A 27,812-nucleotide genomic window follows, 5' to 3' on the forward strand; every position below is an offset into this window, starting at 1 on the left:
CAGGATGGTGGACTAGTATAACAGGGCTCAAGAAAGGAAATTAACAGGTAAGAATAAATTTCACCTTCCTTATTGCCCAGTTAGACTAGTCCACATCAGAAGGATATACCAAAGCTCATACAAGTTGAGCCAAAGGTAATCCCACACTCTGTGAGCAGCTTGACCACAAAACTCCCACTGCTGGAACTGAAGCTAGGCTACTCCCTCTGGAGTCAAGCAGATGTTCCTGAAGTTGGTAAGAAAGCACACCTCCAGGTACCCCAGCTTCAGCACTGGCATAGTGTGGCTCTTTGCATTGTTGATTATCCAACCGAGACTCTCAGAGCCAGACAACTTGGGACATTTCCATCCAAGAGCCCTTCTCCAAATAGTCCCAGATCAACCACTCATCCAGATAAGGATGTACCCGCACTCTATCCTTGTGAGGGAAGGCAGCAACCATCACCATGATCTTGGAAAAGGTCCATGCTGAGCCCAAACAGAAGGGCCAAGAACTGAAAGTGTCTGCCCAAAATGCAGGACCTCAGGAAATGTCTGTGGTCTGGACAAATAACAATATGAAAACAAGCCTTTGCCAGGTCTGAGAAGGAAAGGAACTCCCTCAGGTGGCCTGAAGAAAAATCACTGAGCAGAGGGGTCTCCATTGAGCCCTTTAAGATCTAAGAAAGGACAGAAAGAGACCCCCCTTCTTGGGGACCACAAAGTAGATGAAGTAGCATCCTCTCTCCTGCTCTCCAACTGGCACCTCCTCTACTGCTCCCCGCTGAATGAGGTAACCCAGGGTGTCCTCCACCACCCTTCACTCGAGGAGGGAACTTAACAGCCATTCTTGGTCAGGCCAATGCTCCACCTAGCCCAGTATCCTGCTTCCAACAATGGCCAAATCCAGGTCACAACTACCTGGCAGAATCTCAAAAGAGTAGCAAAATTCTATGCCACTGATCCAAGGGATAAATTATGGCTTTCCCCTGTCTATCTTAATAGAAGATTATGGATTTGTTCTCCAGAAATTTATCAAAAACTGCTTTAAACCCAGATACACTAATGGCTGCTACCAAATCCTCCAGCAACAAGTTCCACTGCATAACTAGTCGTTGACTGAAAAAGTATTTTCTCCTATTGGTTTTAAAAGTATCACTATGTAATTCATGGAATGCTGCCTAGTCTTTGTACTTTTTGAAAGAGTAAACTATCAATTCATGATTACCCGTTCTACTCCACTCAGGATTTTATGGGTTTCTATCATATCCCACCCTCAGCCATCTCTTCTGAAACCTGAAGAACCCTAATCTCTATAGCCTTTCCTCATATGAAAGGAGTTCCATCCCATTAATCATTTTGGCCACCCTTCTTTGAACCTTTTCTAATTTTGCTCTCTTTTGTGATATGGTGACCAGAAATGCACACAATATTCAAGGTGAGGATGCACCATGGAGCAATACAGAGGCATTATAATACTCTGTCTTGGCGGGTGCTAGTGAGCCGCACTGTAAAAATGACTGCCTGAATGGGAAATTCCATGAACAACCTGAAGAATTCTGGTTTCACTTCTGGCTTTGGTGTGTCTTTTGTTGTCTGGGGTTGTTCACTGAATTCCTCATTATGATCAAGCAGTTTAAGTTGAATTTTGTGATTGTGGCAGGTCAAAATGCTAAGAGATCCAAACTGGATACCTCGCCGTCAAAGCCAGGTACATCAAGGGACACTGAGGTGTCTGTCAGCGGTGCTGCAAGAGGTTGGTTTGGATTTATTCAATAGCGGTTCACAATATTTAAAAATGAGAAAAATTACCGATTTACTTGTAGCAGGTGTTCTCCAAGGACAGCAGGCATACATTCTCTCATATGGGTGACGTCATCCATGGAACCCTGTACAGACACTGTCGAGTGTGCTGTCACTTTAAATCTCTGAGGCAGTGCCCCCACTGTGCATGTGTGGGTGACTTCCCAACTGACAAGCACGGGACCAGCAGTATAGTACTAAAGTTAGGAAGAGGAGACGGGAAGGATGTGAGAATATATATGCCTGCAGTCCTTGGAGAACACCTGCTACCTGTAAGTATCTTAACTTTCTGTGAGGACACGCAGGCATAATATTCTCACATATGGGACTCACTAGCTACCAGGCTCACAACATAAAAGAATTTTGCAACTTATCTGATAGTGAGCCTGGTGAAGGAAAAGAGTCAGAGGGCGGAGTTGACATTTAAGTAGAAAAAAAGATTCCTTACGATGCAGCGGTGCTGTCAGACCCTTTTGATGTTGTGTCAGTGTACCCGACGTCAATGCAGACGCCAATGCAGGCTCTGCATCGAGTGCCAAATCCCCTGCCATGCTCAATGTGGATGTCAATGCAGAACCAAAAAGTTTTTCATGTTGGACTTGGATGCATAGGCAGAAGCTACACTGTATGTCCCAGTGCTCTGGATCTAAGCACTGAACACACCAGTAATGAGGGTCTTTCATGAAATAGTCCTATTGCATCAAGTACACTTCTTAAAGCCACTCAACAACCTTGTTAATTTGGAGGGAGAAACAGCTGACAAGATCAAAAGCGCTATGGCCTGGAGAGCTCGAGTAATCATGTACCCAAAAAAGGTTGATGATTCCGGGGCAAAATATGGGCTCAGAGGCCCCAAAGGCCAAACATTGAAAAATAAAACCCCCTGACTAATCTTAATAAAACATTGTTGAAAAAAGAAGAATATGAAGAAAAAAATATCTTGAAAAGAGAAGGCACCAAAAAAGGCAAAAGTTTGATGAACTGAGGAGCGATTAAAAATACAACTTCTCTGCTCTGTAGAGCACTGGAGCAATGAGTGGGAAGGCACCTGCGTATGTGCAGTGGGGGCACTGCCTCAAAGATTTAAAGTGACAGTGCACCTTGCAGTGTCTGCATCGGGTTCCGTGGATGACATCACCCATAAGTGAGAATATTATGCCAGCTTGTCCTCGGAAAAAATATTTACTCCAGGATAATAACAGTGCTATTAAAGCTATGTAGAAAGATTTAGCATGTCAAATGAGCAATTACTGGCTTTAGTATCCAGAACAGAAGTACTGGAGAAACAGTCTGCTTCTTGTTCTGCGGATATGCTGGCAATACACAGACAATTAGGGAAACTGCAGCAAGTAGAGAGAAATTATGAGGAGTTAAATAATAGGATGTGGCAAAATCATATCCATTTAGTGGGCTTACCCGAGAAGTTCTTTTCCTGAGCATCTTGGTCTCCAATTTGAATGGCCACGAAGTACTGAGTGCTCACTAGGCACCATCAAGCAAGACTAACGGCTCAAAGCTTCCAAGGCCAATAATAACTAGTGTGCTGAGATATCAACATGTTGTCCAAATTATTCAAGGTGTTAAAGTGAAAACTCCTGTCCAGTATCAGGAGCACACAGTTTCCATTTTTCTGGATCTAAATAAGGAAATGATGAACCATTGATGGCAGTTCCTGCTGTTAAGAGATATGTTGAGTAAAGTGAATGCACAATTTGGGCTGTATTATCCTGCGTTTATGAGAGTAACGCTTCGCAATGCTACTTGTGCTTTTGAAAACCCTGGAGCACTGTATAGTTTCTTTGATCAAATTACATCAAGTTTGAACTTTTAATTGGACATAAGCTTGGATTATGCTTTGGTTCTGCTCCAGACAGTTGCTGACTCCTACAGTTTGAATGAGTACATGTGATAGTTTGATTAGGTGTGTGGTAGTGAAGTTTGGCTGCAGAGGCGAAAGAGATTATTGAATGTTTGCAGTTTTGTTGTTTTTTGTGTTCAGAGCAGTCAATGGTGTGGTGTGCTGAGACAAATGTGTATGATTGGCTTTGTTTCAGCTGCATTTTGCAGCTTTCAGTTTTATAAGGTTCAGACTGTTGGTTCTGTAGGATTAGCTGGATGTTGTTGCGCAAGGGAGTTAATTAGTTTGTTAACAGGTGTTAGTTTCTCTGCCTCTAACGGCAGATTACAGCAAGGTTGTTTAGTTTGAGTTGTTTGCTGATCTGGCTCTCTAATACTAATTGAAGTTTCAGTTGGTAGGTGTGTAGGGTGATGAATACAGGAGTTCCTCATTATTTTTTTCTATTAATGGAGGGGGACAAATTAAGATTGCAGACTACAGAGGTCAGTGGTTCTGCTAACATGTCTGTTACAGTTTTTTTAGTTTGGGCCATTGAGGTGTCACTTAAATGAGCAGACATTCATGGTGTTTCTAATCAGTTACCTGATTTGCAGTAGGAGAATCTAGCATTGCAATGTGGTTTATTGTATTTTGTGTACTGTATGGTTACTGTATTTAAGGTGGTGTCTCTGAATGCTAAGGGGATTAACCAATCCTTTTAAAAGGAGGAAAATAGTTCTTTATTTGGTAAGAGCTAAATCAACTTATTTTCCTGCAGGAGAAACATTTGAGAATGGCTTATAGTCATACTTTCTCAACCAAGCAATATTCTTTAGTGGCTTCTGCAGTGGCTGATGGGAAGCAGAATGGTGTGGCTCTATTGGTTAAAAGGATCCTATGGGTCACTGGGTAATTATGGTGTTGAAATTGTATGATAATACTTCTGTTAATGCGTATGCACCAATAGTTGATACCCCAAAGTTTTTTTTTTTGAGGACCTAGCAGCGTACGTCATGCTAATAGCTAATGAGGTTTTGGTGTTTGGGGGAGGGGATTTTAATTTGCCTTTTGATGCTATATTGAATACACAATTTCGCTGTGCATCATGGCCATTAAAATAGAGAGTCACTTTGCAGTCCATAGTGCAAACTTTGGGTCTGGTAGATCCATGGAGATTGATGCATTCTACTGATAAGGATTTTACTTTTTATTCAATGCCTCACCATTCCTATTCAAGGTTAGATTACTTTCTTGTGTCTACAACGTTGATCCTGTCGGTTGCTCAAACCACCACTGAACCAATCACTGTGTCTGATCATGCTATGGTTATGTTGAAAATGGTGGTGGGGGATTTGTCTACGAGTTGGGGGTTCAGGTTGGAGGTTAAATACTGGTCTCCTGCAGGATGATGAATTTTGTGTTTTGGTCAAAAAAGTTTCTGAAGACAATTTTCAGCATAACAAACTGGAGGATACTTCTTTGGGAGTGTGGAGGGATGAAAATAAAATTACTCTTCGAGGGGAAATAATATCTTATACAGCCAAGCTAAATAGAAAGTGTCTGCTGTAAATGGAACAGATGGACTCAGAAATGACATTGAACAGTCCCTGTACAGAAATATAATTACGATGTCCTTACAATGTTGCAAACTCTTAAATATCGATACAATTACCTGTTGAGTCAAAGGGGTGGGACTTGATGCTTTAAAGCAACAGGTTTACAGCTGTGAGAAAAATAGGGCTAGGTATCTTTTGGGTCAATCTTGAAGGTGGATAGGTGTAGGTGAAGTCCCATCAGTAGTTGTCACTACTAAGGATAGGGATATTTTGCAACATTTCTGTGATAATTTTAAGTCTGTATGATTCTGAAGTTCAGGCTACTGAGGAAAGGTGATAATTTTTTGGGCAATCTAGAAAGGCCTCTGTTGTCCCCTGGTCAGCGAGAACATTTAGAGGCCCCTATGCAATATCAGAAAAAGTGTATAATGTTCACTTGCAGACTGGTGCAGCTGTGGGTTCCTTTTTGGAGATGAAAACTCTGAGAAGAGGACATCTCTGTGGGCAAGTGACATTATTTTACTCTGAGCTTGGTAACTTAAAGATTAGGGTTTAAAAGAGGAATTGTAGGATATTGATAAACACAGAACTTTAAAATAAAAAAGAAAGCAAGCCAACTTTATTAGCTAGTCTACATATCCTTTCCCCGATAGTTTTAAAACTTGAAGTTTCTGCCACAGAACAGATAGTCTCTAGAAGGCACAGAAGGGCCTAGTTCAGTCCTCAATCCCACTCAACCCTAGCTAAACTCTTCATTTATAGTCAATTATTCTAATTAAGACAACAAGAAGGGAATTTTCAATTTTCATTAGAGTCTGAATTACATTTCGTTTCTAAGAAGCAAACCCTAAATAACTTACAAATTACACCACTCAAAAGAATCATTATATTCATCTGATATCCCTAGTAACTCAAGAAGTTTTAATTAAACAACTCTATAATACTAAGATGAAGTCTGTAGACCAGCAGCAAGAGAGGTGCTATCCAGTCTTTTGCATTGAGTGTCACATTTATGATTATCTCCCATTTGGTGAGATGTCATATGTGTGTGCTTGATGGAAAGAGCTCCTAACTCTCAGCGAATGAGTCCGTTCTCTTGAGGCTAGAGTAGCAGACTTGGAGAAGCTGAGGGAGACAGAGAGGTACATAGAGGAGGCCTACAGGGACATTGTACAGAAGTCCCACCTCCAATCTGGCAGCCCCTGTGCTGCCCTGGAGGAGGGAGGCCTTCTAAAAGGAGAGCATCACTCTGGTGAGGCTGGAAGTAATCCTGTAGACAGGACCAGCACACCAGGGAATGCAATATTCTTTTGCACCGAGGATGTGTTGCCAGGAGCTACTGTCCAGGTGGGAAGGGTTAGGGCGGCTGTTGTAGTTGGTGATTCGATTATTAGGCATGTAGATAGCTGGGTGGCTGGTGGACGTGAGGATCGCCTGGTCACTTGCCTGCCTGGTGCGAAGGTGGCAGACCTCAAGCGTCACTTAGATAGGATTTTACTTGGAAGGAGCCGGCTGTCTTGGTACATGTGGGTACCAATGACATAGGAAAATGTGGGAGAGAGGTAGAAAGCTCAAATTCAGAACCTCTAGGGTATCATTTTCTGAAGTGCTACTTGTTCCACACGCTGAGCCCAAGAGACAGGCAGAGCTCTGGAGTCTCATTGCGTGGATGAGGCGATGGTGCAGGGAGAAGGGTTTTAGATTTGTTAGGAACTAGGCAATATTCTGGGAAAGGGGGAGCCTATTCCGAAAGGATGGGCTCCACTTTAACCTGGGTAGGACCAGGCTGTTGGCATCGGCATTTAAAAAGAAGATAGAGAAGCTTTTAAACTAGAACCTGAGGGAAGGCCGTCAGTCATTCAAGAACGCATAGTTCGGAACAGGATATCTTCCAAAGATATCACCAAAACAGGGAAGATAGGGTATCCCGATAGTGAGGTCGCAAAACAGAACACAGTAGATCAAGAGTCCTTAACTAAAAATCAGACAAAAGATTGCAAATTAATACTGTAAGTATGGACCATGATGTAAACAGGAGCAACAAACAGTCTGAAATGTCTATATATGAATGCCAGAAGCCTAAGAAATAAGATGGGCAAGTTAGAATATATTGCACTAAATGAAAAATTAGATATAATAGGCATCTCTGACACTTGGTGGAAGGAGGATAACTAGTGGGACACTGTCATACTGGGGCACAAATTATATCATAGTGATAGGGAGGATCGAATTGGTGGAGGGGTAGCATCGTATGTTAAGTAGGGCCTTGAATCAAATAGATTGAACATTCTGCAGGAAACAAAACACATCTTGAAATCCCTATTGATTGAAATCCAATGTGTAAAGGGGAAAAGAATAGCGATAGGAGTGTACTACAGTCCGCCTGGCCAGGATGAACAGACGGATGTAGAAATGTTAAAGGAAATTAGGGAGGCTAACAAACTGGGCAACACAATAATAATGGGTGATTTAAATTACCACAATACTGACTGGGTAAATGTAACATCAGGGCATACTAGGGAGGTAAAATTCCTTGACGAAACCAAGGACTGCTTTATGGAGCAGCTGGTACGGAAGCTGACAAGAGAAGGAAAAATTCTAGACCTAATCCTTAGTGGAGAGCATGATCTGGTGCGGGAGGTAATGGTTTTGGGGCTGTTGATAACAGTGATCATAATATGATCAGATTTGATAATCAGCTTTGGAGTAAGTATACACACGAAATCCAATAAGTTACCGTTTAACTTTCAAAATGGAGACTATGATAAAATGAGAATGGTGAAAAAAAAAAAAAAAAAAAAAAAGAGGAGCAGATGCGAGGGTCAAAAATTTACATCAGGCATGGATGCTGTTCAAACATACCATACTGGAAGCCCAGGCCAAATATATTCCGTGAATTAAAAAAGGAGGGAGGAAGACCCGTGGTGCTTCCTCCTGCTCCCCACCATTCAATCCTCACCTGCCTGCCCTCAGCTTTTCCACAGCCGCCCTGCATTTAAAAAGTCACAGCGGCGGCAGCGAAAGCAGCAGGCTTGCCTCTAGCCTTCCCTTCTCTCTCAGTGTTCCGCCTTCACGGACACAGGAAATTGCATCGGAGAAAGGCGAGACACAGAGAGAAGAAAAGGCTAGAGGCGAGCCTGCTGCCGCCACTGTGACTTTTTAAATGCAGGGCAGCTGAAAGGAAAGGAGGGCTGTGGGAAAGCTTAGGACAGGTAGGTGGGGCTGGGGTTGGAACTGAAACTCGGAGGCTGAAAAGGGGGGTAAGTTGGGGTGAGTCACTGGACATGGAGGGGAGGGCAGAGGAGCACCGCTGTACATGGATGGGATGGGAGGGCAGGGGGTAAAGGAGAATCGCTGGACATGGAGGGAAGGGCAGAGGAGAATCGCTGGACTTGGAGGGGAGAGAGGAGAAATGCTGGACATGGATGGAGTGGAGGGCAGGGAAGGGAGGAGAAATGTTGGAGGGAAAGAAAGACAGAGGAAGGAGATGCACACGAATGGAGGGGAAAGGAGAGAGGAGAAATGCTGGACATGGACGGAGGAGAGGCAAGACAATGGAAGTAGCTGCACATGGATGGAGGGGAGGGGGAAAGGAGAAATGCTGGACATGAATGTAGGGGAGAGAAGAGAGGAGGAGATGCACATGGACTTAGGAGAGAGGAGGAGGAAATCTGGACATGGATGGAGGAGAAAAAATAAAGAGGAGGAAATGCACATGGATTTAGGAGAGAGGAGGAGGAAATCTGGACATGGATGGAGGGGAGGGAAGAAAGAGGAGGAGATGCACATGGATTTAGGGGAGAGGAGAAATTCTGGACACAGATGGCGGGAAGAGGAGAGTTGAAATGCTGGACGTGGATGGAGGGGAGGGGGGAGGACATAGGATGAAGTGAGATGAACATGGATGGAGGGGAGGAGAGAGAGAGAGGAGAAATGCTGGACATGGATGGAGGAGAGGGAAGAGAGAGGAAGGATATGCATATGGATGGAGGGGAGGGAAGAAAGAGGAAGGAGATACATACTATCGCCCCATCTCCCTCCTCCCTTTCTTATCCAAGATACTAGAGCGTGCTGTCCACTGTCGCTGCCTTGACTTTCTTTCTTCTCAAGCTATTCTTGACCCACTGCAATCTGGTTTTCACCCCCTTCATTCAACTGAAACAGCACTTGCTAAAGTCTCCAATGATCTATTTTTGGCTAAATCCAAAGGGCTCTATTCTATCCTTATCCTTTTCGATCTTCCTGCTGCTTTTGACACTGTTGATCACAGCCTACTCCTTGGTACACTGTCCTCACTTGGATTTCAGAACTCTGCTCTTTCCTGGTTTTCTTATCTCTCTCAGTGTACTTTTAGTGTATACTCTGGTGGATCCTCCTCGTCCTCTATCCCGCTCTCAGTGGGTGTACCTCAAGGATCTGTCCTAGGACTTTTCTCCATCTATACTTCCTCCCTTGGTGCTCTGATCTCATCTCATGGTTTTCAATATCACCTTTATGCTGATGACTCCCAGATCTACCTCTCCACACCAGAAATCTCAGCAGAAATCCAGGCTAAGATATCTACCTGCCTGTCTGACATTGCTGCCTGGATGTCTCACCGCCACCTGAAGCTCAATTTTTCCAAAACTGAGCTCCTTATCTTCCCACCTAAACCAACCTCTCCCTTCCCCCACTCTCTATTTCTGTCGACAACGCGCGCATTCTTCCTGTCTCATCTGCTCGTAAACTTGGGGTCATCTTCGACTCCTCCCTCTCCTTCTCTGCACATATTCAACAGATTGCTAAAACCTGTCGTTTTTTCTTCTATAATATTGCCAAAATTCGCCCTCTCCTTTCTGAGCACGCTACCAGAACCCTCATCCACACTCTCATCACCTCTCGCTTGGACTACTGTAACTTACTTCTCACAGGTCTTCCACTCAGCCATCTCTCTCCTCTTCAATCTGTTCAAAATTCTGCTGCACGATTAATATTTCGCCAAAGTTGCTATGCCCATATCAGCCCTCTCCTGAAATCACTTCACTGGCTCCCTATCTGTTTCCGTATACAGTTCAAGCTCCTCTTATTGACCTACTAGTAAAAATGGCCCGTTTCTGGCGCCGATGAAACGGGCGCTAGCGGGCACGGGACTCCCTTCCCCTCCCCTTCCAGTACCTGTTCCGTCGGCCCAGGAAAGAAAGAGCACCCTCTTTCCTCCCGTAGCGGTGGCTTCCTTGCTGCATGGTGTGGGAGTCCAGCTCTCGGCATTTCAAAATGGCCGCCGAGAGTTGAAGTCTCACAAGGCAGCTTGAACTCTCGGTGGCCATTTTGAAACGCCGAGAGCCGGACTCCCACACCATGCAGCAAGGAAGCCACCGCTACGGGAGGAAAGAGGGGGCTCTTTCTTTCCTGGGCCGACGGAACAGGTACCTCTAGACCACCAGGGAGACACGCGTAAGGGGAGGGGAGGTGACAGGGAGGGAGGGAGGTTGGTGAGGTTAAGCCTGGGCTACCATGGGCGGGGCTATGTGGCGAAAGGGGCGGGGTTCATGTGCACGTCAGCGGCGGCTGGGTTTTGTTGGAAGGGGAGGAGTCCCCGTGCGTAAATTTGTTTTCGTGTTCCGCCCTCGACGTCATCACGTGACGCAAGGGCGGGGCATGAAGATGTTGTGGTGGCTTCACCAACATGAAACCACGAACCGGTGTGTGAGTGACTTCAGTGATGTCAGTGTCCTCAGAACATTGAGGCTGCGTTTTATTATAGTAGATAAGTGCATTCACACTGCTGCCCCTCACTACCTCTCCACCCTCATCTCTCCCTACACTCCTTCCCAGGAACTCCGTTCACTAGGCAAATCTCTCCTAATTGTTCCCTTCTCCTCCATCGCTAACTCCAGACTCCGTTGCTTTTATCTCACCGCACATTATGCCTGGAATAGACTTCCTGAGCCATTACGTCAAGCTCCTTCCCTAGCCGCCTTCAAATCCGGGCTGAAGGCCTACCTGTTTGATGCTGCCTTCGATTCCTAACTTGTCACCTACTCTTAACCCTTATCTTGTCTTCCTCTCTTCAATAGTTCCCTTTTCCCTGTGTGTCCTATCTGTCTGTCCTACACTTTTCCCTTATTTGTCCTGTCTGTCTGTCCTGATTTAGATTGTAAGCTCTTTTGAGCAGGGACTGTCTTTTCTTCATGTTCAATTGTAAAGCGCTGCATACGTCTGGTAGCGCTGTAGAAATGATTTGTTGTAGTAGTAGTAGTATGAGGGAAAGGGAAAAGAGGAGAAAAAGTGCACATGGATGGAGAAAACAGGCAAAAGCTGGATCCACTCTATACCTCCTCCAGTCAAGTACACGGAGAACCCAGCTTTTACCTATGGATGTAGGGAAAGAAATGAAGAAGAAAAGAGGAAAGTAAAGAAATAAATGGAAAGAAAGCCCTGGAAGTGGAGTTAAGGGAGCAGATAGAATCAGAGACTGGGACCAACATGATCAGAAAAACAAAGTCACAAGACAACAAAGGTAGAAAAAAATCATTTTATTTTCATTTTAGTGTTTGGAATATGTCCAGTTTGAGAATTTACATCTGCTGTCTTATTTTGCAATGTATAGCAATGTGTTTCTTTCTGTTTTTCTGGTATTGTGCTGCATGCAGAGTCTGTATGCTAATTTGGTTTGTGTCATTTTGGGTATACTGGAGCTTACAGAAATTATTTATTTTTTAATATATTTTTTTTTATCGTTTTTATACATAGTAAACAAGTATAAACTTGTAAAGAAAAATCCACTATTACAATTAAATCTAAAGATATTATTCATAACACAAATTAAATATTATAGCTTCATTTAAAGTCCACAACAGGAGTCCAAGATTCCTAAATAGGAGAAAACAGGTAAACTATTTTATAAATCAAATTTTGAGATACAGACGAGTTTCTATTCAACTTTACTTAACTAGGAGCTCTCTTAGTTGTTAAAAAAGATGACAATTGGTCAGGATCAAAATAAACGTATTTCACGGCTTGATAGGAGATTAAACATTTGCAAGGATATTTAAGGTAAAAAGTTGCGCCAAGTTGAAGTGTCTCCTGTCTCTTCTGTAAAAACTTTTGTCGTCGCCTTTGCGCTTCCCTCGCTAGATCTGGAAAAACACGAGTTTGCAAACCACGAAAGGTTTTTTCTTTATTCTGAAAAAACTTCTTTAAAATCCAGATCTTGTCCGAAGGTAACGCTACTGTGGCCAACATAGTAGTTGGTATTATCTGTTCTGAATCCGACATTTCAAGAAGGGCAGAAACATCCAATGGTTGCGCATTCTGAATATTATTCCTTTGTAAAGGATCCAAACCCTTCACAGGTATATAAAAAAACCTGTGAAAAGGGTGGCATATCTTTATCTTCTATCTCTAGAATTTCTCTGAGGTAATTTTTTAACATCTCCCGAGGGGAGATAAGTGGTTGTCGCGGAAAATTTATAAAACACAGATTATTAGATTTTGAAGTATTTTCCAGCATTTCTAATTTTCTCCTTAAATTAACCAAGTCTTTAAGCATTGTTGTTTGCTGTAATTTCAACTCTAAAACATCCTTTTCCTGTTTAGCCAAATCTGCTTTAACTATTTTCACCTCATTCTCAATTTCTGTTACCTTCCCATCTAATATCACAACTTCATTTCTTACTTTCCTCATCTGTGGGCACAAAAACTTCCCCATTTCTGCAATCAACTGCCATAGATTGTCCAATGTCACTTCATCTGGTTTCTGAAAAAGTTTAGCAAATGCAATGCTCTCACTCTCTTCCTGTGAAACATGTTTCTCACCTTCCAATGTCCCTCACAACTCCTCCTGTGTTTTTCCGGCAGTGTGAGATAACAGGGAAGAAGCTGACAAATCTCCCACGTTCTCCATTAAGGCTAACACTGCCTCCCGTTCAGTTCCACCCTGTAACACTTCGGTATTCAGGGCTAAGGACCCCGCCACCGGAGAACTACTTCTCACAGGCTGGGGAGGAGGGGCCCTTGCGTCAGGGCTCAAAGAAACTTCCAGTTCAAGGTTCAGCTCCTGGTCTCCTATCCTGGGCTGTTCCAGCAAACTGCTCTCCGACCCTGCTGTTGAAACCTGAGCTCGTTGCAGATAAGATTCAATCAAGCCAGAAGATATCAAAGGTCTTTGCTGCTGGGCTGCAGTAGCAGCAGCTCTGCCCCTTCTCTTCGGCATTACCAAGTAATTAGAGAGTAACAGTAAAATCTGGAGGAGCTCTGAAACACGTCTGTCTCAGTCAGCGGCCATCTTGGAACTTCAGAAATTATTTATAATGAAAAAAAAAGTTATTTTTCTTCTCCTGTACTGGTGTAATATTTTCAGTGATTACGGTTTATATGCACCATGGCTGGTAAAAGGGTTTGGCTAAATGTGCTAACACTGTCCAGTTCAGCACACTATTAGAAGCCAAGTTCATACAAAGTTAATTATGTTCAGTGGAAAATAATCTGTTGGCTCAGGCTGCTTGCTATCTGAATATTCCATCACTGTTTCATTATTGCTACCAAGTATTACATACTAAGGGGATTCGTTTTAATTCATTTATCCAGTCCTTACATGCACATGGTTTTGCTTTTTAAACCCTAAGGTTTCTTATTATAGCATTTTACATGTTTGAATTGGATTTTCTATACAAGTTTTGCTTGATTTGTCTTTATTTGAAATAAAAGAAAATGTTTAAAACATATCTCCTCAACAAGGGGCCAGGCTAGGTGGGGGCGGGGCCACTGAACTGGTCTGCACAGGGCTCCGCAATTGCTAAGACCGGCCCTGAGGGTAGTGTCCTTTTGTGGATTAAAAACTGGTTAAAGAGTAGGAGAATGTTAAGATATGTGATAATATTATTGAAGATATTGAGTAGTTGTAACCCAAGTCAGCATGTTAAACATTTTAAAAATCAATAAAAAAATGTTCAAAAAAAAAAAAAAAACTGGTTAAAGGATAGAAGACAGAGAGTAGGGTTAAATGGTCAGTATTCTCAATGGAGAAGGGCAGATAGTGGGGTTTCCCAGGGGTCTGTGCTAGGACAACTGCTTTTTAACATATTTGTAAATGATCTAGAGATGGGAGTAACTAGTGAGGTAATTAAATTTGCTGACAACATAAAGTTATTCAAAATTGTTAAATCGAGAGAGGATTGTGAAAAATTACAAGACCACCTCACGAGACCGGACATCTAAATGGCAGATGATGTTTAATGTGAGCAAGTGCAAAGTGATGCATGTGGGAAAGAGGAACCCAAACTATATCTACATAATGCAAGGTTCCACGCTAGGAGTCACCGACCAAGAAAGGGTCTCGGTGTCGTTGTTGATGATCTGTCGAAATCCTCTGCTCAGTGTGATGCAGCAGCTAAGAAAGCAAACAAAATGTTAGGTATTTTTAAAAGAATGGAAAACAAAAATGAGAACGTTATAATGCCTTTGTATGGGTCCATGGTGAAACTGCACCTCGAATATTATGTTCAATTCTGGTCGTCGTATCTCAAAAAATATAGTGGAATTAGAAAAGGTACAGAGAAGGGCGACAAAATTGATAAAGTGGATGGGATGACTTCCCAATGAAGGAAGTATAAAGCAGCTAGGGCTCTTCAGCTTGGAGAAGAGACGGTTGAGAGGAGATATGATAGAGGTTTATAAAAATAATGAGTGGAGTGGAATCGGTAGACGGGAATCATTTGTTTACTCTTTCCAAAAATACTAGGACTAGGGGGGCATGCGATGAAGCTACAAAGTAGCAAATTTAATACGAATCAGAGAAAATGTTTCTTCACTCAACGTGTAATTAAACTCTGGAATTCGTTGCCAAAGAATGTGGTAAAGGCGGTTAGCTTAGCGGGGTTTAAAAAAGGTCTGGCTTCCTAAAGGAAAAGTCCATAGACCATTATTAAATTCACTTGGGGAAACCCCACTGCTTATTTCTGGGATAAGCAGCATAAAACGTATTGAACGTTTTGGGGATCTTGCCAGGTATTTGTGACCTGAATTGGCCACTGCTGGAAACAGGATGCTGGGCTTCATGGACCTTTGGTCTGTCCCAGTATGGCAATACTTATGTACTTATTATGGTTACTCCAAAGCTGAATGGAGTTCCCAGGCTGGTAAAGAATTATAGGCCCGTTCGATTAATAAATGTGGATTGTAAGACATATGCGAAAGTACTAGCTCTGAGGTCGAGTGGTGTTCTCCATCTTCTGATCCACAGGAATCAGAATGGTTTTATATCTAGGCATTCAACAGCTGATAACTACCCATTTGTTGTGTAATATCCTAACCTTGTAGGAGAGTTTGGAAGTGCCTTTGTTTGCCCTTTCTTTGGGTGCTGAAAAAGCTTTTGATAGAATAGAGTGATTTGTTTCATATACTGTGGTGGTTTGGATTTGGGCCTACATTTATTCAGACGGTTCAATTACTTTACACTAACCCTTTGGCTAAGATGTTGGTAAATGGCCTTTTATCTGCAAGTATAATGTTGCAGAGGAACTAGGCAGGGCTGTCCCCTTTCTCCATCGCTGTTCAATGTTGCTTTGGAGCGTTTAGCTTTGGCTATTAGACATGAGCAAACCACTGAGGGTTTGGCAACATCTCAAGTTCACTGGAAGATTTCATTGTATGTGGATGATATTTTGGCATTTGTGCAAGCTTCTTCCTTTTCGTCCCTCTTCTCCCTTATAATGGAGTCTCAGTAGTGTCTAGCTCTAGGGTTAATAATGGTACTAAGGATTTTCTTTTCATTGGTCCCTGTCAGCTAAAACTTATTTGGGAGTTAATTTTTGCTCGACTTTTGATGAAATGACAAGAAATGAGGAGGACATGGTTGATTGAGTTTGTGGAAGAGTGCATTTCTAGGTGATCCCCTTTATATTTGTTGTGGTGAAGTAGGTTAGAAGTCATTAAGGTGACTAACGTGCCCAAGATAAACTATGTTTTAAGTGCTATCCCTTATTTGATCCTATGTGCTCTGTATTGAGTGCAGGAATGGAAATTAGTTGGCTTTTTGTGGAAAATTAAACCCCCTTGCATAGCTTTGGAAAAGCTGAAATGAACTAAAGGTATGGTAGGGGTTAAATTTCCTGACTTTAGGAAGTATCATTTACAGGCCGATGATCAGAAGCAAATAAATGCAGGCACTAGAGGCTGTTAGTGCCATACTAGCGCCTACGTTTGCTACCGCCCCATGATCAGAGCCCCCAAACATGTAAAACAATGCGCTCGGGCTCTGAACACAACTAGCATGCAAATGCATGCAAAACAGGGCTCTTAGCGCAAACCTATTCATCCCCAATGATCAATGACCAGCGTGCCAAAGATTGGCTTGCTGGCTGCAGCAAACCCTACACCAGCTCTGAGTTGGCGTTAGGGTTTGCAGACCATTGGGGAAGAATGGTGAGCCCTGTCCAGCATGCATTTGCATGCTAGCAGGCCCTCATTCCCCCCCAATGCAGCAACCTCCCACAGGAACTGACGACCCGACCGACGATTCCCTCCACCCAGGAACCGACAACCCGACCTAGAACCCCCCCCAAGCAACAGGAGTCTGGAGGTCCGGTGGACCTCCGGCCCCCCTGACACAGCTTCAGGGGGGCTGGAGATCCATTGGGTCTCCAGCCCCCCCCCCCCCAAGCATTGGTAAGAAGTCCCTGGTGGCCCAGTGGGCTGCGGTCAACCCTCTCACCCCCCATACCTTAGGTTGGAGGAGGGAGGTGGCCTCCCTCCTCTTCCTTCAGTGCCGCCTGCAAAATGGTGGTGCCCAGCCCAGTGTATCCTGGGATGCACTGGGCGGGGCTGCACACCAGCTAAACCATTGAAAAAGGCAAGCCACCATTTGACAAAAACAATAAAAAGTCAAGGATTCAAGATAATCCACAGGTTAGAGTATTATAGTTATGAGAAGCACACCACACAGATAATCTATGTCATTTATATACATATGATCTTTTAGTGAACTCCTTCCTAGATGAAAGGAGGACTTCCAGGACGCCCGGTGAAAATATAGGATGAGTCAATAAGAAGCTAGGTTACCAACCTCAAGGACTGAACAGCTGGGTGCAGAAGTTGATCTTGATTTTGTGTGATCAAAGTAGACTCTTTGGCAGAAAAAACAGTGGGTAATACTATGTGATGAAGATTATGTGCGCTGAATCGCTCTGTACTTTATTTGTAATGTCATCATTATGAGAGGTATTAGAGGATAAGCACTCCAAGACAAACGGGAAAATGTTGTTTGCCACACTGCTCTGACTCGGCCACCTTGAGCAATGTCTGATACATTTATTATTGTGAAAAGAAGTGAACAGGTCTATTGTTTCCCGATTAGGGAATTTATAATTGTGATGTTGATGGATCAATCGCGAGGCTGGAGTTGTCTGGTCAAAAGCCCACAACAATGTTGAGCCTCCCTGGGAGGTCAGATGGTTGTGATGGTGGATTCGAGATCAAGAACAATTGTCTACATCTGGATCGCTTCCTTGCAGAGCAGTTTGAAGTCCGTACAACCTTACTTGTTGACACAGTACACGGCGCCTTGATGGTCCATCTGCAGATAGATGACTGGATTTGCAAACTTAACGAGGAAAGCAGAAAAGGTCAGTGAAATGGATCTCAATTCTAATAGGTTGATGTTGTACAAGTACTCTACTAGAGGCCAAGTACCCTAAGTCATATGATGAGTTAGATGTGCTCCATATCTTTATTTGGAAGCATCTGTCGTAAGTAAGATAATGGGAGCCAGAGTTCGAAAGGTTCCCCTACAATGAGATATTCCTGAACTGTCCACTACTGGACAACTGCTTGTTCACTGACCAATTGCCTTGAGTAGTATGATCTGTTAAATGCACTCCCCAACATTTGCTTGGAGGCATTTGTTGTGAGATGTGTCTTGGGGCTCAAGGGTTGAAAAGATACCCATCAGAAGATTTTTGTGAATTGTCCACAACTGTTAGAGATGCAGAATGGATAGAGCCTTGTACAACAGTTGGGTGTACTGTGACCATCAATCCCTTAAATAACATTGCAATGGATGCATGTGAAATCTGGTCAATGGTAGGACAAACTGCTGCTGATGTATGGCCCAAGAATGTGAGGGTGACTCTGATTGTTGTAACATGAGCTGTGCACAAACGCTGCACGAGAAAGATGATGGCCTGTATTCTTGACAATGGTAAGTTCGTACAAGTTATAGGGGTGATATGAGCTCCTTATACTCTAGTTGGTGTAATGTGACATCTTTCGATTTATTTAAAAAAAAAAAAACTCCTGATTGTTGAGAAGATGAGACAGCAAGCTGCAATGCTGTTGAGCCCACAATCAACTAGTTGTCTAGAAATGGAAATAAGACCCAGTTTGTCCAGCGAAGATGGGCCATTGTCATAACCATGCTTTTCGTGAATATTGTCTGTGCTTAAGTCAGACCTAATGGTATTAACTCAATACTGATAAAAATCTGTTGTTTTGGACAACTCATAGAAACTTCCTTGAAGATTGATGAATTAGTATATGAAGATATGCATTCTGTAGATTCTGAGACTTAAGCCATACCTTGCATTTCATGTGCCTCCAAAACTTTACCTATTTAATATATTTCTTGAATTTCTTCAGATCTAGAATTGCACAAAAAGCTGCCATCTTTTTTGGTATGAAGAAACGGAGAAATTAGACCTTACCTACTAATTTTCTTTCCTTTAGATCCTCCAGACTGGTCAAGATGCTTGGGTTATGCATGCCTACTAGTAAAGGAAGACTGACTTTGAACATTGTATATCTACCCTGTGCAGATCCCAGCCAGTCAATATTTAAATGACAAAGCTGAGAAAGAAAAATACTCTAGACCTCCGTGCTCTGTCCAACAACAAATGACAGAGTGCTTCCGCAGACAGACTGCAACCAGCAGACTGACATGCACTATTCAAGAGATCGGTGTGTGGCTCTTCATTTTTATTTATGTTTTGTGTTAGTAGCCACTTGTACCAGTGAAACAACCACAGTACCCCCAAAACAAAAGTACAGCAGTGAGCACCCCATGATAAACAGGGAGGGCTCTTGACAGGAAAGAAAATTAACAGGTAAGGCTTCTTCTTCCTTAGCAACCCTCCAAACTGGTTAAGACACTTCGGAAGTACCAAAGTAGTATTCTCTAAGGGTGGGACCTCCCAGAAACCAGAAGTTAAAACAGCTGCCTCAAAACAGCATCCCTTCTTGCCTGCATGTCAATCCTATAATGCCTCACACAGGAATGCAACAAAGACCAAACCGCTAACCTGCAGATGTCCTGCAGTGGAATTAAACCGCTCTCCACCCAGGAGATTGCCCCCCCCCCCCCCCTCCACTGGAATGCATCTTAAGTGCCAACAGAACCTCACGACCTTTGAGCAAATACACCAATGCAATTGCCTCTTTCAAACACCAAGCTACAGTCGCCCCCTTCTTCGGACTGTCATACAAGACAAACAACAGATCCGAGACACGAAACTCGTTTGTCCTCGTCAGATAATGTCACAAAACTCTCTTCACATGCAAAAGCAATATTGATCTTTATCCCTGCCCTATCTCCCAGAACCGGCAAGGAGACAACTTGATTCACATTAAAGTCCAAAATCACCTTGGGCAAAAAAGATGGAACCAGTTGCAAAGAAACCTTCTCTCTGGGAAAAAAGCAAGAAGAGCTCCCTACAGGACGGGCCTGCAACTGTAAAATCCTCCTGGCTGAGGAAATTGGCACCAAAACACCACCTTTAAAGTGATATCCTTGAAGGTGCTTGACTCCTGCGGCTTGAAAGGAGAGCCCACCAAAGCCTCCAAAACGAGATTCAAATCCCAAGGAGGCACAAAGGGGCGCCGCAGAGGCCGAAAGAGCTTCACCTCATGAAGGAATGTGCACCATACCTGGAGAAGACGCTAAGGATGCCCCATGAACCTTATCTGGAAAACAAGCCAAGGCCGCCACTTACACCTTCAAGGAAGACAAGGCCAGGCCCCTGTCCAGACCATTAAGCAGAAATGTCAACACCTGCACAATCGAAGCATGCAGAGGCTGATAAGACGTATCCTGGCACCAGTTCTCAAGACACTCCACACTTGATCATAAGCCAAGGAAGTTGACCATCTCTGCAACATCGTAGAAATCACCTTGAAGGAAAAACCCTTCCCCATCTGTGCCCACTCAAGAGCCAAGGCCATAAGCGAGAATGGAGCTGGATCGGGCATCACAATCGAACCTTAATACAACAGGTTGACTGACCCCTGAAGCAGTAGAGGATCCTGCACTGCCAAACAAATCAAGTCTCTGTACAATGGACGATGTGGCCAATCTGAAGCAAACAATCGCAGGTCCCAAATGACGTTCTATTCGTTGGATGACCCAACCCACTAAGGGCCAAGGAGGAAAAGTACAGGAGAACCTGAGTCAGCCACGAAGAATCAAAGCATTGATCCCTTTAGAACAGGGATCCTTTCAACAACTGAAGAAGTGAGGCACCTGAGCACTGCTGGACGTTGTGCTGCGAGATCCATGTGAGGCATGCCCAACTTTTGCACAATGTGCTCAAAAAACAACCTGTGAAGACACCATTCATTGGAATCTAAAGTGTGTCTGCTCAGAAAATCCACTCGCACACTGTCCACGCCGGTCAAGTGTACTGCGGAGAGGTCCTGAAGAGGTAACTCTGTCCAATTCATCAGCAATTGCCATCTTCTCCACCACAGCACAGCTCTTTATGCCGCCCTGTCAACTGACACAGGCCACAGTTGTAGCGATGCAGAAAGGACCCTCACGGCCCTACCAACGAGGAGCGGACAGAAGGATTCCAGAGCCAACTGGATTGGCCAAGTCTCTGACTGATCGATCAGAGCAATTCCTCCATCGACCAGTGGCCCCGAGTCACCTGACCACACAATGGACTCTCCCAGCCTACGAGACTGGCATCTGAGATGACCACTATCCACTCAGGAGGATCCAGGGGCATGCCCTTCTCCAGATGGACAGTGCCATGGTGGTTCCTGAAGAGGGAGCCTCACATACAAGTCCTGCCACTGGGAAAGAAGCCAGAGCTGCAGGGGGCCCTGACCCAAGGGGCTACTTCCAACGTAGCAGCCATCGAGTCCAGAACCTGAAGATAGGATCCTTTCTGAAAGGAGTACCTGAACTTAAAGCTTGGTGATCCATGCCTGCAGCAAAAATACACACCCCATCAGAGTGTCAAACCAGACCCCCCCCAATACTTGAGGGACTGAGAAGGCCAAAGATTACACTTGGCCAAGTCCACCACTCATCCCAGACATTCCAGAAAGCGTACCACCTGACCAGATGGGACTTCACTTGAATCAACCAATCGTCCAGATAAGGATGGACCAAAATACCTTGTTTCTGGAGGGCTGCAGCTACAATCACCATCACCCTGGAAAACATCCAAGGTTCCACTGCAAGCCCGAACGGCAGTGCACAAAACTGAAAATGCTTCCCTAAGACAGCAAACCACAGGAACTGCTGAAGAGCCGTGCAAATAGGAATGTGCAGATACGCCTCCTTAGGATCTAGGGACATGAGGTGCACTCCGCACTGGACTGCAGCAATGACAGACAGCCATGTCTCCATGTGAAATGACAGAACTTTGAGAGCCCCATCTGAGATCCAAAATGCATCCTCTTTCTTGGGAACCATGAAATAAACAAACTAACAGCCTGTCCTTTGTTTCCCTCCTTGGGCACCAGCACCACCGCCCCTAGTCCAACGAGATGATGCCACGTGTCCCGATTTGCCCCCGTCTTGCGACGAGAATGACATGAAGACTTGAGAAACAAGTCTCTAAGCAGACTCTCGAACTCCAGCGCACAACCGTCTCAAACCACTTCGAGGACCCACTGGTCCCATGTGATCTGGGTCTACTTCTGGTAAAATTCCCGTACCAAGTACCTATTTGCACCAAAGGCTGGACCCCTATACCTTCATTGAGAACTATGCACCGGTCCAGAGGCCCCCAAACAGAAGTCTCGACCTCCACGACGGTCGCCCTGAAAGGGTTGCGTCCGCTAAACACCCCCCCTCAAACAAACCCCTGGAGACCCCACCAGACCTGCCCAACTGCCTGGCTTCCTGAAAATGGCCATGCATCAAAGCTCCGATCTTCCAAAAACCGAGGAACCTTAGCCTCTCTTGAGACCCCACACCAATTTATCAAACTCCTCACCAAAGAGCACGGAGCCATGAAAAGGAAGGGAGCACAACTTGGCCTTGGAAGCCACATCCATGGCCCAACCCAGAAGCCAGAGTGCCTGGATGGATTCTTAGCCAAAGTACGCAGCAGATCATAAAGGGCACAGGCGAAAAACGAGGAGCCCATCTCCAGCTTGGCCACCCCTGCACCAGAACCACCCTATCTGCAACAGAATTGTCCAACACACTCTCCACCCAGCAAAAGCACGCTTGAGCCACCAGATACCCCCAAATGGACGCCTGTAGGTCCAGCGAAGATAAATCAAAACTATGCTCGAGAAGGGTCTCCATCTTATCCTGAGAGTCCCAAAATGTCATGTCACCGTCTACCGGGATGGCAGTCTTCTTAGTCACCACCAAGTCTACAGTGGCAGGCTTCAGGGATTCCCTAACCTCCATAGGAATCAGATACAGCCTAGCCATGGCTCTAGATACTTTACAAGGAGCATCTAGAGAATTCCACTCCACCAGAATTATGTCCCTAAGATCCTTATTCATAGGAAAAGACCAAAGTAGACACCGGACCCCCCTCAACAGAGGATCCACCTGCTTAACTTCACTTGCAGGGATCCCAGAAGGCTCAAATTTAAGAGTAGAAGAAACCTGGTCAATAAGCTCAGTCAACTCATCCCGATGAAAAATTCTGACCACAGAAGTATCCTCACCAGGCATCAGGGCTTCCCCTTCCTGCTCCCGGGCCACTGAGACCTCAACCTCCAAATCACCGAGATCCTCATCCAAAAAATGCAGCAAGGTCTCCTCTACATCCTCAGTCCAGTCCACAGGGGAATTCCACCCACCACCCCCAAAACCTGGAAGTATCCCCAGGAACCGAGCTACCAACTTTCCATGCCTGAAATATTTATTCTATTAGAATTTATTTACTGCCTTTTGAAGGAATTCATTCAAGCCAGTGTACAGTAAGAATAAATCAAACAAGACAATAATGACCAAACTCCGGGGGAAACCCTATTGCCCCTGAACTCAGCAATAGAACAGCAGCCTGGAAGAAGGGCTTCAGGAGCCAGCTGTGGCAGACCTGAAGCGCATGCTTACTCCAAAGACGCAGACCTGACACATCAGAGCTCCCCCGCTCCAAAGCCAACTCTGGCACCAAGGCCGACAAGGACTTCTGCTCTCTACAGAGCCGGAACTGTGCCCCTGTCGTTTCCAGTCCTCGTCATTCACACAAGCGACAGCACAACTTAATTGAAGACATAGCCACCGGGCCCCAAACTGGCCTGAGAGAACAGAAGTGAAGCAAAGAAAGACTCAACCCACCAGAGACTGGCAAGTGGACACATCAGCGCTGCAAACACCTCTGCCCCCGTACAGCCCAAATCGGTACCCCACACTTTTTTTCATTTTTCCTTTTCTTGCAAAAGGTTGATGCAGGCTGTTTAGGGGCTCTCAAGGCTCCCGTGCATACCCAGCGGCCGAGGCACACTACTGTCCAAACTGAGGGCAGAGGAAGGGAAGGAACCCAGCCACCCAGGTGTAAGACCCCAAGGGGGAAACGGGGTCCCACTGGACCCACACCCCCAGAAGCACACAGAGGCACAGAAAGTACAGGGATCTATAGCTATTTTCCAAAAACAGAACCTTACCAAGAGAAGAACAAAGAACCCAAAGTTCCCCTATGGGCCTACCAGACTGGTCATATTGCAGAAGCTGTACGTTTACTCTCTGCTGGAGAATGAGAAATACTGACTGGTTTAGATCTGCACAGGGTAGATATACAATGTAAGTCAGGTGTTCTCAGTCTCCCTCTGCTGATACGCGTGCATAACCCAAACGTCTTGACCGGTCTGGAGGGTTGCTAAGGAAATCTGGAATTATCTCCAGTGATCCTTTAGATTGAATGAACCTCGTTGACCGCATGTGCTGCTAGACGTTTTGATACCTTCAGTTGCAAAATATGTAGTTTAACAGGGAACCATTCCAAATGATGAACAGTAGGGGAAAGGGAAATGGGACTTGATATACCGCCTTTCTGTGGTACTTTGCAACTACATTCAAAGTGGTTTACATATATACAGGTACTTATTTCGTACCTGGGGCAATGGAGGGTTAAGTGACTTGCCCACAGTCACAAGGAGCTGCAGTGGGAATCGAACCCAGTTCCCCAGGATCAAAGTCTGCTGCACTAACCACTAGGCTACTCCTCCACTCCAATACCCAAGACTTTTTAGTAATGGTCCCCCAAGCATTGTAGAAATGCTGAAGGCGTCTACTAACCAAGAGGTGTGGACACAGAGGTGTGTCACAAACTATTGCTCTGGTTTGACTGTTGATATTTTGTGTTATCTCCTTTACTTTTTCACAAACAAAAACATCCCCATAAAAAGGGCATTCGGTAACTTTTCATACATATCCTTTCTTAGAACTGAGGTCCTGAGGCAGGTTGAGCATGCCACGAAATAGCAGTTGTTCTAAATAGTGGCACCACAGCTGTTTTGCACCGCTAATCCTATGCACAGAAAAGTCTCCTAAGTTGTCCATGACAGAATGGAATAAAGGATTATCACCCTTTGTCAATCCGTCTACAGATTTAGTAAAACACATTCATGATTATATATTTTTTCTTTTTTTACCAATTTGGTAATTAGAGAAATATGGGACAACTGCTGTTCACCGTGTCCCACAAGTTCATGGTCTCGATATTTAGTATCTAAACTGTATTTGGTTGATTTAGGTGATGGAATCGATCAAAGTAGTCTGACAATACTTTAGTAAAGTTTCCATGCGACGAGTGTTTGTATTGGTTGAATGATGGCCGTGGTATGAAGGATACATCACAGCTATAGGTAAATGGATGAAAAGGAATATGTTATACAAAGAAAAATGATGTTACTCCTATTCTTATGGATCTCCACTAGTTGCCTATTTCTTACCAAATCAGATCCAAGTTATTAATACTGGTTCATAAAACCATACACTTTGGTCTGCCAGCTTACATATTCAAGACTCTGATCTCATAAACTTGTGCTAGGGCACTGCAATCCCAAAAAGACTATATATTAAACTACCCTTCATCTACCTCGTGTGCGCTTAAAATCTACTTGTGACTCAGCATGTTATTGCCTAGCTTCGCTGGTGTGGAACTTGATTCCACAACTCCTTCAGGCAGAGACTTCCTTGTCCAAATTTTAAGTCCCCAGATGGTTGATAGACCAGAGGGACTCCTCTGATTACCAGCGCCCTTGAGCAACTTGGGAATGGGCTCCCCAATTGGACAGGTTGGCATCTGTTGGCATCAGAACCCACTCTGGAGGTTCCAGGTCCATGCTCAGACTCAAATGGCTATGATGCACTGGACGCCAGGGCAAGATCTTGCACGAGAGGGGTGACTGAGGTGACCAAGGCGCTAGCAGAGCTGACTGAAGAGAGGGCATGTGTGCTCTCACCCACAGAACCACCTTGAGTATTTTGTTCATCTCTGGTCAGCACATCTCAAAAAAGATATAGTGGAATTAGAAAAGGTACAGAGAAGGGCGACAAATGATAAAGGGGATGGGACGACTTCCCTATTAGGAAAGACTGAGGAGGCTAGGGCTCTTCAGCTTGGAGAAAAGATGGCTGAGGGGAGATATGATAGAGGTCTATAAAATAATGAGTGGAGTGGAATGGGTAGATGTGAACTGTTTGTTTACTCTTTCCAAAAATACTAGGATTAAGGGGCATGAAATGAAGCTACAAAGTAGTAAATTAAAAAAAAATCAGAGAAAATGTTTCTTCACCCGTGTAATTAAACTCTGGAATTCGTTGCCACAGAATGTGGTAAAGGCGTTTAGCTTAGCGGGGTTTTAAAAAGGTTTGGTTGGCTTCCTAAAGGAAAATTCCATAGACCATTATTAAAATGGACTTGGGGAAATTCCACTGCTTATTTAAGCAGCATAAAATGTATTGAACGTTTTGGGGATCTTGCCAGATATTTGTGACCTGGATTGGCCACTGTTGGAAACAGGATGCTGGGCTTGATGGGCCTTTGGTCTGTCTCAGTATGGCAATACTTATGTACTTATGGTGGCCACTATGGAACCCAGCACCTGCAGCACCTCCCAGGTTGATGGGCTGCTGTAGCCAAGAAGGCAGAGGAGCCAAGAATGAATCTTCTGAATCCTTGCCTCCAGAAGGAAGACCTTGCCCTTGCAAATGTCGAATTGCACTCCCAAGTACTCTAATGACTGAGCCGGAGAAAGAGAACTCTTGGCAAGATTCACTGCTCATCCCCAGATACTTGCCACCTGGGACATGCCTGACTCTCCTCGAAGGACTCTGCTTGAATCCACCAGCTGTCCAGGTAACTCATGCACTAGAATGCACTCCAGCCTCAGATGCACCATCACCATTTTCATCACTTTGGAGAAGGTTTTCAGGGCAGTGGTCAGACCAGAGGATACCCTCAACTGAAAGTGGCCATCCAGGATAGCAAAGCGAAGGAACCTCTTCTGATTTGGGTGAATGGAGATGTGAAGGTAGGCCTCTGACAGATCCAGAGAGGTCAAGGTCAAGAACTCCCCTCATCTAACCACCACAATGATTGACATGACGGTCTTCATATGGAAGGATGAGATTCTTAATGTCTTGTTCAGCTGCTTGCAATCCTAAATTGGGCAAAAGGAACCCTCTTTCTTGAGCACTATAAAGTAAATGGAATATCTGCCAGAACCTCTCGATATAACTATTCCAGAGCCAAGAGCCTGTCCAGGGTTTGACATACCACCACAACCCTCAAGGGAGACTCGCAAGGTGATACTATGAAGGCATCTGGAAGAGGGAATGAAATTCCAGCGCACAGCCACTTCTTAAGATGGATAGTTACTACTGAAAGATGGGCCACTAAAAGACTCCCCAGAACCTACTCCTGAGGACCGGCTACCCTGCCGGGCCAATACCTTCTAAGCTCCCTAAGACAGCCTCTAACCGAAGAATGGGAAGACGCCCACAACTTATCTTCTGGAAGCCTCAGAATCTTAGACTAGCAACATAATCACCACAAAAACGCCAAGGCCAAGACCTCAAAGGTAAAATTAGTCCTCACCTGATAATTGTTTTCCATTAGTTCCTACAGATCAATCCAGAGACATGTGGATTACATCCATCTGCCAGCAGTGGAGATAAAGAGAACTTCAGAGGTTTCCTATATGTGGTTAAGTGCAGCCACCTTAACCTCAGTATTGTTGATACCAAAGTAGTAGAAGAAGAAATCCAAGAGAGAGACTGTTTCCTGCCTCCATAAAGCCCATTCAGGCTTCTCAACTGCTGCTGCGGGAGAGAACAAGCAAAGCGAGGCACCTGTTTTTTTTTTTTCATAACAAAAATCAAATGAAGGAACCTGGAGGAACCGAACCACAAACATGGTAACGAGTGAACGGTAGAAAAACTGATGACCAAGAGCAATGCAGGGCGG

The 27,812-nt window shown here is 44.5% G+C and overlaps 1 protein-coding gene across 6 annotated transcripts in view; it reads right to left on the minus strand.

Moving 5' to 3' along the window:
- The window catches only part of PRRC2B (proline rich coiled-coil 2B), a 353,949-nt gene that overhangs the window by 98,559 nt on the left and 227,578 nt on the right, over nucleotides 1–27,812 (minus strand). The gene's annotated exons all lie outside the window — the stretch shown is intronic.

Source organism: Microcaecilia unicolor, chromosome 6, assembly GCF_901765095.1.
Source record: "Microcaecilia unicolor chromosome 6, aMicUni1.1, whole genome shotgun sequence".
In the NCBI taxonomy this organism is placed as follows: Eukaryota; Metazoa; Chordata; class Amphibia; order Gymnophiona; family Siphonopidae; genus Microcaecilia; species Microcaecilia unicolor.